The 10,410-nt window shown below is 36.4% G+C and overlaps 1 long non-coding RNA gene across 1 annotated transcript; it reads right to left on the bottom strand.

Moving 5' to 3' along the window:
- Positions 1 to 6,318: 6,318 nt before the first annotated feature.
- LOC131682758 (uncharacterized) lies at positions 6,319 to 9,484 on the bottom strand. Its single transcript, XR_009304142.1, has 3 exons — positions 8,764 to 9,484; positions 8,322 to 8,710; positions 6,319 to 7,491 (listed from the first exon to the last, which is right to left on the bottom strand). It is a non-coding gene; the product is annotated as an uncharacterized LOC131682758 (long non-coding RNA).
- Between the last annotated feature and the right edge of the window lie 926 nt (positions 9,485 to 10,410).

Here is a 10,410-nt window from a genome sequence, read left to right as displayed (position 1 = left end):
AGCAAGTAATATACGATCGGCTATCACCAAAGGACTTATAAGAAATCTCTCAAGGGGCCATTCATGTACTACGTAGTTTATTTAGGAGAAGGTAAAAAATCAAAGGCTTTGGCATTGCAATTCCTTTGCTGAGTGATCAGCTTCTGTTTCAACCAACTCGTTGGTACGGCTGTCATCTAGGGGAAAGTCAGGCAATATCGCCACGTGGGTCTAGTTGAGCACCCCTGTTTTCTAAGAATCTGAACAATTTTGGAGTTTTTTGTTTACACCGATGGTCTGCAAATCATCATTTGATAATGTGTTATTTCTACTGTTATATAAAAATATCTTAAGTCACAAGAAATATGCGGATAGAGAAACAACAAGTGTCAAATTGATCCAGCTCTCTAACGTCATTTTGAACCAGTGTGGGCCAGAATGAGATGGCATGTGAGCGATATGTGAACCAGAATGAGAGCGTATGTGAGCGGAAATTTTTCAGTTTAAAAGTAAAATTGCATTAATCTCGCAACACATGTATTTCTAGCTTTTATTCAAAACAACATATCTACAATAAGTGACTCTTATTGTTTACTTTCTTTTCTGTTGATACTTCGGTCGCTTAACCATTTATCATTCAACTTTTGCATAAAAGCCATCTGTATTGTAAAATAAGCAAAAAGTGCTATAGTGGCACCGCAAAAATCGAAAGAGAAAGTAAACAAAGAGGGTCACTCGTTGTAGATATGTCGTTTAGAATAAAAGGTCTAGATTTGTCTTCTGAAAATTATGTCATTGTGTTCCTTAGACATTTTTTTCGCAAAGAAACATCTACAACTTTAATATAACTTGAACCAATCCCAAGACGCAGTGATTTAAATTAAAAATTGTTCAAAAGAAAATTTAATAAGCTTTACAACGACGTATAAATGGACAAAATCGATTTGAAACTTAAAGCACCGAGAACAGACATCCATGATCGAACAAAAATATTTAAAAAACGTGTGTAAACATTTGAATTAATATACGATAAACACTAGCGCCGCCACACCAACCTATCCCAACTATCCGTCAAATCGATTCCGGAACCGGTTCGAAATTCTGGATGGATTCAGCATGGAATCTAGCTCAAAGAAAACAACCGATTCCGACTCTATCGGTTGACGCATTTGAGCTGGAATTCATGCTGGAAGTCCGAATCGGTTCCGGACTAGTTTGACTGGGTAAAGGAATAACCGCTGTCGAATCTGTCGCACTCAGCCACAAAAAACATGACGACAGTAGCACACCTGGTTTAGATATCCAAACTACCTTCGAAATCGTTAGAGATTTGACACAAGTTGAATGCTGAAGATGGACGTCTGTTCTCTGTGGCCAATGTGTCAACTTTATGAGAGTGAGTTTTATATTGAACGGCAAGTTGTTGGCAGATCTAAATCAATAGTTTTGGACATTCTCAATGCACATGAGGGTCCGTCGATAAATCAAAATGGAAAATTTTTCAACTTCATGGGAGTGAGTTTTATATTGAAGGGTAAGTTGTTGGCAGATGAAAATTAATTGGTTTAGTGCCGCATAGTGAGAGTATCCCAAACTAATCTGTCACCATCAGGCAGTCCTTGACATCTCGAGTAAATTTGCTGAAGACATCACCCTTCTAAATTACCGTCATACTGAAATAAAAAGATGTATACTGTCCAGCGCCGCTAGTGGGTGATATCTAATTTAATTATTATATTATCAAACAGCCCTTGTCCTCAGAAACTTTACAGAAAACATTTTCCTAAATTATTAAACTTTCGTGACAAAACATTACCTAACATGTACTGGAAGTAGTATTTTCCCTAGCACCGCCTAGTGGCTGAATTCTGAAATTATCTATTCGCCTTCGGGCAACACTCGACCCGCTGATGAATATTGCCGAAGACACCACACTTCTAAATTATCATGATCTCCAGATATAGAATTTGAAAAATAGTACATGTTCACTTTAATTTCATTTGCCCATAATCGCGTAGCCCTTGACCTCTGCTAGAACATTGCCGAAAACACCATCTTTCTACGTTATTAGACTTTAGAGATGTATTATATTCTATATAATGTAATGTGGTACGCTCATTAGAGCCTCATAGTGAGAGTATCCCATACTAATCTATTACCATCTGGTAGTCTTTGATTTCTCGAGCAACTTTACTGATGACAGTACCCCTCTAAGAGACCATCCATAAATGACGTAGTATTTTTTGAGTGATTTTTAACACCCCCCTCCCCCATCGTAGCATTTCGTCACAAACCTCTAAATACCACCCTGGTAATTTCGTAGCTTGACGGTAACCCTTCCTCCCCACAAAAAAAATAAAAAAACTATGTTAGTTAGATGAAACGGGTAAGATTGTCGTGACATCAGGCCAACCACTATTCCCCTTTAAAAAAAGCTACGTAGCATGACATGACTTCCCTGTCGTCACACATCATCACAATATGCAAAACTCCCCCTCCTCCATATAATGCTACGTCATTTATGAATGGTCCCTAAATATTTTCGTTTTTGAAGCACAATATGCAGATTGTAATTAAATCAAAACAAACACCAATCAATATTCTTTGTTACACCAAGTTTAAAGTTTAGGAAACGGGTCACGGGATTTCGCACGGAATTTGGCCAGGGGAAAACCTAAAGCTCTGCCACTCTAAAAAAATACCAACAATATCAAAATAGCACCGAATTTTAAACCTTAACGTTTTTTTCGTTTTAACAACAAATTCTGTCAAATCGAATCAGTTTCGCGTACGGCGTATTTTGCTATCCTGAATGAGCAAAGCATGTTTGTCAAACTTCTCCATCGACAAGTTAGACAAACTTCTCCATCAACAAGTTTGACATACTTCTCCATCAACAAGTTTGACAAACTGCAGCGTTACGCTGTTTGAAGTTTTGACAAACTGGTCAGTACACTGTTTTACAAATCGACAAATAATCGCTTTGACAAACACGAATAAAAAGTTTGGCAAACTGTGTTTGATCAAATATTTGAAGAGCCAGTACACAGCAGTTCAAATTTATTTCACGAAAGATGTCAAATATTTGACGTTATGACAAACAGTGTACTGGTAGCTTTAGGTGTAGTGGGCATGGTTCTAAAATTAGTACTGAATGATGCTGTTAAGCTACCAGTACACTGTTTGTCATAACGTGAAATATTTTATGAAGCAAAATTTGATCAAATAAACGTGTTTGACAAACAAATTTGACAAGGCCAGTACACGAGATCAACTGTTTAAAAAACTTTTTTCATCAAATATTTGCATTGATGCGTTACCGGACGTTACGCCTAATATTGTTTGACAAACATAATAAAACAAGTTTGATGGATCAGTACACTATTTGTCAAATATAGTCAAACCGGCGTATACGTCAAACAAATCGCCATGCGAAAAAAAATTTGTGCTGTTTGAACTTCGTGAATTTTCAAGAGCGCAAACCTAGGATAGGATCCGCCAGCTCTGTCTTCTGTTTTTGAACCAATTCTGAACCAGCTCGTGATTGGACGAAAGTGACATAGCCAAACCTTCGGCTTGGAAACTAAAAGTACCAAAGGGCTGCTTGGAAGTGTTGTCATATTGTGATATCAAACATAAAACGACGATTGTTAACCGTGTTGATTTTTTTGTTTTCTCGAGATACCGCTTTCTTTCTATAACATCCGTCTGTAATTATGAAGTGCAGGCATTATTTGGCAGACGAAATCAAACATATTATCCAGAACTGAAAGTCCCGAGAGATCCGGTAGCGCGGTTATCGTGGATTCTGTTCTGTGTGCGGAGTAATGCGGAAATGCCTCTTTTCGAAATCAACAGGCTGTGTAGCGTAAGTATGAAAATATTTTGAACATCATGTAAAAATTGTCTTTGTTCCAGTACCGAGTAAATTGGAAGTACTGAGCAAACAGGGAGAAAGTTATCCCGGAAGTCGCTTCTTGTTCTTCCTTTGGTATTATCGATACAGTTGAATTGTACAGTTTTCAACTGAATCGATCATCGGTGTAAATAGGAGAGTGTATTTTCTACTGCTGTTTTCTCCGAAACAATCACATGTAAAAACCTATACATTCCTCCAAAACAAAAATTAAACCTTGCAGAAAAATAGTTTTAGAATATTTAAAATAAATCCGAACAGAGAAAATTATTCTTGTGACAGAGGTTGCTTGACTCAGAAAGCAACTTACAAAAATGAAGAGGCGTGAAGATATTTTTCGTAATGTCCAACAACGAATATATATTATTTTGTTTTGCTGTATTCCGATGGAAAAAACGTTATGATCGTTTAAATGCGGATATAAAGACTAAATCTTTGATTTTTCCATGAAATTGGTACATAATATCGACACAGATTTTTCATTAGGGCCTAAGTCGCAATGTACTCAAATGGAGAAAAATCAGTGTCAATATTCGGCGATGCTTTTCTAAATGTAGTTTTTATTGTAGGTATAAATTACTTTATGATCATGTTTTCCCTGAAGCATCTTTGGTTAAACCTTATGACAATATAACAAAGAATTTAATTCCTATGTGCTTTTAGTGGGTAGAAACTAAAAAAATGCTTACGCCCAATTTGCATTCCAGTCGTGATTTCGCCCTTCAGCAACCACCATTTGCGAAAGGGCTAAACCGTAAACTTAATTTTCAGAAGGGCGCGGTAAATGGGCTAAACTGACTCTGTCTCGCTGGGTAGGGCTGGGTAAATGGGCGAGCTTGACAGTATATTTTTTAATAGGGCTCAGCAAATGGGCGCATATAAACCCAATGCAGATGAAAGGGCGCGTGCATCTTTTCTCCGAATTTCATGAAAATATCGAAATATTAGAATGTTTATGTACAATAACTATAGAGTAGACATGATCATAGTAGATATTGCTTATCATTTATATAATAGAACTGCCGTTTAAAGAATAATTTTGTGAATAATAACCATACGCCCCGGTTCTGTCTAAAAATGTAAGTTTAGCCTTTATATTCCATATGAGACGAAGGGCCTAAGTCGAAATCTCGAAGAAAATGCATGTTTCGCCGTTTTGTTTTCTTTAATTGTAAATCGAATTAAAAACCATTTTAACTAATTTTCACCTCAATCTTGTAGTATTTTTGTCGCATAATGTCATAAAAGCGAAAACGCTGTTTGTTTACATTTGCGATTTAAGCCCTAATGAAAGATCTATGTCGATATAGAATATTTTAATCAGAACAAATATACGACCGAAACAAAACAAATATTTTGGCAACATTGGTCGAGTGGGGGTATGTCGTTTTCAACAGGGATTAGTAAAATCAATATTAATTCCTCAAAAGGGCGAAATTGTTTTTTGTAAACAAACTTGATTCGCTCACTAGTCTACTGCAGAGTGGAATTTCATGTAAAATATGCGTTTATGTAAATTTTTACCCTTCGTAGAAGTAATTTCAAATGTTTTCTGCTTTGAAATTATAGTAAATTAAGAGAAACCATCAAAATAAAAGTTTGTTTACAAATCATATTCGCCCTTTTGCAAATTTAGTATGGAAATATAAGAAGAAGCCAGCTGGCGGATCCTACACTGTACCAAAACTGAAGCGTTATTCCGAATGATATTCAATATGACCCGGCCCTTTAACATTTGTCAGTTGTGTTTTAGATGACAGCCTTTTGATTTTTGTTGCAAGTTACTTTCCACCCCTGTATGCAAGTATCAAATAATAGACATTCAGAAAATAGAAGCAAAAGTTTCGCATTGCAAAGCAACAACCGATCAAGATTGAAATGTTAATATTAACTTTACAATTACTAAAACGTCGAAATTGATAAGACATCCCCATATTCAGCGTATATACCAAATTAGAAAATCGAAATACTTCCATTATTTCTTAGCATAAATGTCATCGAAAAGTTGAATGAAAGTTGCTCAAAGAACAAGACGATATATATTTGGTTTTAAGCAGAAGATCAGTTCAAATCAAGGAATTGGTTGTACGTATATAATTATTATTGAAACAGTTTATTGCATTTTGCAAACGTAATTTATTGTTATTGGTTTCTTAAAAACTATTGATCAAAATAATATATTCTAAAAACATCAAAACACAATCCAAATGCTTGTAACATGCTACCGTTGTATAAAAAAAACCTCACATTGAATTCAAACTTTTGACACTTTGCTTAATATAGTTTCGTTACCAACACACAGAAAAAAATATTGGTAAAAGTAAGAGTGTTCCGCTCTTAGCAAAAAACAACTAACGCCTACTATCAGGTTGAAAGTAAAACTTTTAAATTAATCAAGAATAATAATCAAAATAAAAGTTTTATTTTCAAACTAAGAGTATGCGTTGGTTCTTTTTTGCTAAGAGTGAAAAACTCTTATTTTTACCAACATTTTTTTTCTGTGTGAATGTCATCATGACAATCTTACAGCTTTAGCACCCAGTTAAGCTCAGCCGGAAATGAACCGGAATTCTGGCTGGTTCCAGTTCGTATTCCGACTTCAGTGGCTAATTAGAATCGGTTGTGTTACTGGAGCCAGAATACGAACTGGAACCAGCCAGAAATCCAGTTCATTTCCGGCTGAACCACAACTTTTTTTATCGCTGCTCCCCCGGTACGTGAGTCTTCAAAAAAAAATTCTTCAGTTAAAACATGTTACGTAACATCGGTGACTACGAAAGTAAACGAAGAGAGACAATTACGCAGTATTCAAATTTAACGGTAAAAATTTGTTGCCTTCCTTCAGCGGAGAAAGTTATGTCTTATGTGTAATATAACTTGTTTTAGTTTAGTGCTAGGGCGTTTAGTGACAACGGTTTGCCTTGCTCTCTTGGTTCGATCTCGACTATAGGTTTTATCTCTCGATGCTGAATCATGGCAGCTAGCAACGGAATTATTCTTCAATGTGAAATTTACCCAGCAGTACCAGAATATAATATTCGCGCAATCAACGAAGAAAAGTTTCCGGAATTTGCGTCGGAGTCAGTCGAAACTTTTCATAGTTTCGATTGAGCTAGTGCTTTTTTAAAGATATTTTTCTGATGAGTCAGAATTTGTAATTCCGGACATATTCTCTTGTCTAGTGCGTAATTCTACTGAATCGTTGATCGACTTTTAACAATCGCACCGGGAGGTTGCTGATCTAGCTCAGTGCCTTCAAGTTTTACGGTAAACTTAAAAATTGCTGGGTGACTTGGTTTCTTGCTTGAGCGCAAAAGAGTGGTTTCCTTTCTGCTAACAATGATTAGGTTTGTTCCAGTACACGGAAGTCACTCCCTGTTGCTCCGGAACAAAACATTCTTGCTCCTTTTCACTCCGATTTGCTACCAAAAGAAGGAAAAGAAAAGAAGATAATACAGGAACGATTTTCTCCCTGTTTTCTCCGGAGTACTTCCAGTTTCTCCTGGTACTGGAACAAACCTATTGCTACCAGTGTTCTCTTGCGGCAACGTTGGTCCATCACAGAATCTCTTACGTTTGTGCGGTGCTGGTGTTTTCTGAAAAGAGGAAATAAATCACTATTACAGCAAGATGGTGAATAGTGGGACGCAATTCTTGAGCGTTTTTTCAAAAAGTCATATCTGCAATGAGTTACTCTCTTTGTTTACTTTCTCTTCTGTTAATAATTCGGTCAAATTCTCATGCGTCAAAATATTCGTAAACAGGCGTGTGTCATGAATGCCACCTGTATATTAACCACAATCATAGTACACTCAAAAAAGTAAACGTTATGCCTATTGGTTTATAGATTTTTGCACTATTGCGGAAGCATACGTTTACGACACTATTTACTGGCACATAAACCTAATGTGTGTATTTACAATAAATATTAATCTTACATTCACATTTCATAATTATTAGGCACATAAAACCCCATTCTATAACAATATGCACATATAACTTATGTGTGTGCATACATAGTTTATACAATTGACACATAGAAGGTATGTGTGCGCTCGATAACAATAGCATTTCTTCTTCATATGAATTTTAAGCGGTTTGAAACAAATAGAATTATCGTTTCGATTTTTTTAGTGTACTTTTGTGCAGAGAATATTGTAACAACATAACGATAAAGTCAAAGTAACACCTTTCCGATCCGCTTTGGCAACGGTTCAGTACCGTGCACGAATGCCAATATTATTTTACACGCTTCAAATGTGAGCACACTTGTCCGGGACGGTGCCGTGCCGGACAAGTGTGAATGCTCGCTTTTGATTTGTATGAAAGAATATTGGTGTCCGTGCACGGAACTGAAACGGATTGGATAAGTGTAAATAGGGCTTAATGCTATAAATTGAACCCTTCCATAATAAAACTGAAATACCTGCGTCAGATTGTTTAATTGATTGTACATTTCCAAAGGTAATCAGCATTGTGGGGCAATGTAGTTCAGCCGCCATGGTCATCGGGATAGAACCAAAGCAGATCGAACATTGGCTCATGTTGCATATCATGCGATCAGTCTAGCTCTCGAATCTGATTCAGGGACTAAGACGGCTATGTGAAACCAGTAGATTTGGCCATCACCTAGTGCCGGTCGCGTGGAAATTTTCCAAACCTTGGGATAGGAATACCTGTAACTACAATCTCTCGGGACTCGTGGTTCCTAGGGCTGTGATTCCCGTACGATATTGAATCGTTAGTGCCACCATTTCACCAGAATAATAGTTCCGATCAACATAGTCATCAATTGACAGCTATTTGGCATCCATCCTAAAAAATATGATCGTGAAACTAGCTGTGCACAAACTTACGAAACATTTTACCTATTGTATATTTCACTCCCTTTCCAGTACTCCCTCTTTGCCTTGCATACTATGGCTTTGACCAGTTATTTGCACTAAATAACGGCTATTCCCTGTATGTTGAAAGACACTATGTCAGTGGCATTGCTCCAAAATATGCAAATAAATCCTTTGATCCGGACGCTAGTTTCTCTCCCAATACCAGGAAATCAGCTCCAAAGCAATTTTTCTAGGGTACGTTAGTCTTGAAGATGACAAGCAGCAGTTTTTTCACGTTTTGATTTCGCGAACTGACTTTTTGCGAATGCACAGAAATAATGAAAAAACTTATCTCGCAAACGCATGAAGCGCTTCAAATGACTGTCATTCGATCCAGCCCAAACACTGGAAACAGATGAAACACGAATGATCAACTACTGTTAGTTGAGATGATAATAATAAGCACCATCGTTTACTTTTTTGGGTGCAAATAATTCATATGGCGTTATGTCTATCCTTCGAATATCACAGACTGTTCATTCCAATACAGACATGAAGTCATTCGATCTTGAATCCACCATTTTTTGGATGATTGCCATTCGAAATCGTCAACATTGAGTTTTTATGTCGTTCAAATGACAAATCATATGCTATATCGCAACAATTTTTGTTCAGTGTATCCTAGGCGCCGAGGGGCGACTCACTCTAGTATTTTCGATTCAGGCTAACGTATTGAGAGACGTATTTGTGTATTTTTCACGAAATGACATGTATTTTGTGTATTGATGAGTATTGGTTATTTCTTTAATAATTCTTACGTATTAGCGCATTAAAACGTATTTGTGTATTGTTCACGAAATGCAATGTATTATGCGTATTGGTGAATTATTTCATAATTCTTATGGATTAGTGTACTAAAACGTACAATTGTATGCACGCATTGTATTTTTGTTGAATAATCAATTGAAACCGAATGTTACTGAATTTTGACGTTTAAATGTTATTGTAGAATGGAAGTAGAATAATTTCATAAACGCAAATAATAAAATTAGTACAAATGGAATTACTAGTGATTTTTCAAGATTAACGAACAATTAAGCATTATGCCAAATTTTATTATTTAGAGAATTAGAATTTCTAATTAGGCTTACCCAATGGTAATTTTTGATCAACGCGGTATTATATTTAATCACTGCAGTATTATCTAAATTTATTTCAAAAATTGAGATGCATCTCAGTAAAATTGAGATGCTCCTAAGTAAAATCAACCGAAATTCCTACTGGTTGTACTAGACTCGGTTGCGTCACTAAAGCCTGAATTCTGGCAGAATCCAGCCGGAATTCCAACTGGACTTAGAGTTATGGCTGAACTCATTCCTGCAAGTTTATCGGAAGCGACTCGTAATTCGGATTCTTGTGTTTTGTATTATTTTTTATTATTTTAATTATAGAGGTTTTAACCTTAGGGTCATTCGCCTCTTTTCTGGTTAGAGGAATCTCTTGTGGAAAAATCTCTAACCCTATGTGCGGGGTTGGGAATCGAACCCAGGTGAGCTGCGTACAATCTTGTGTTTTGCATTCTCAATTCATCGAGCGTTGGTTTCGATTCTATTCCCCCAACGAGTGTTGATTTATAATGCAACCTATATATCTAAACAAAATGATCCATCGCAATGTAAACTTCGAACT

Source organism: Topomyia yanbarensis, chromosome 2 (genome assembly GCF_030247195.1).
Source record: "Topomyia yanbarensis strain Yona2022 chromosome 2, ASM3024719v1, whole genome shotgun sequence".
Classification (NCBI taxonomy): domain Eukaryota; kingdom Metazoa; phylum Arthropoda; class Insecta; order Diptera; family Culicidae; genus Topomyia; species Topomyia yanbarensis.
This window is presented reverse-complemented; position numbering and strand designations above follow the sequence as displayed.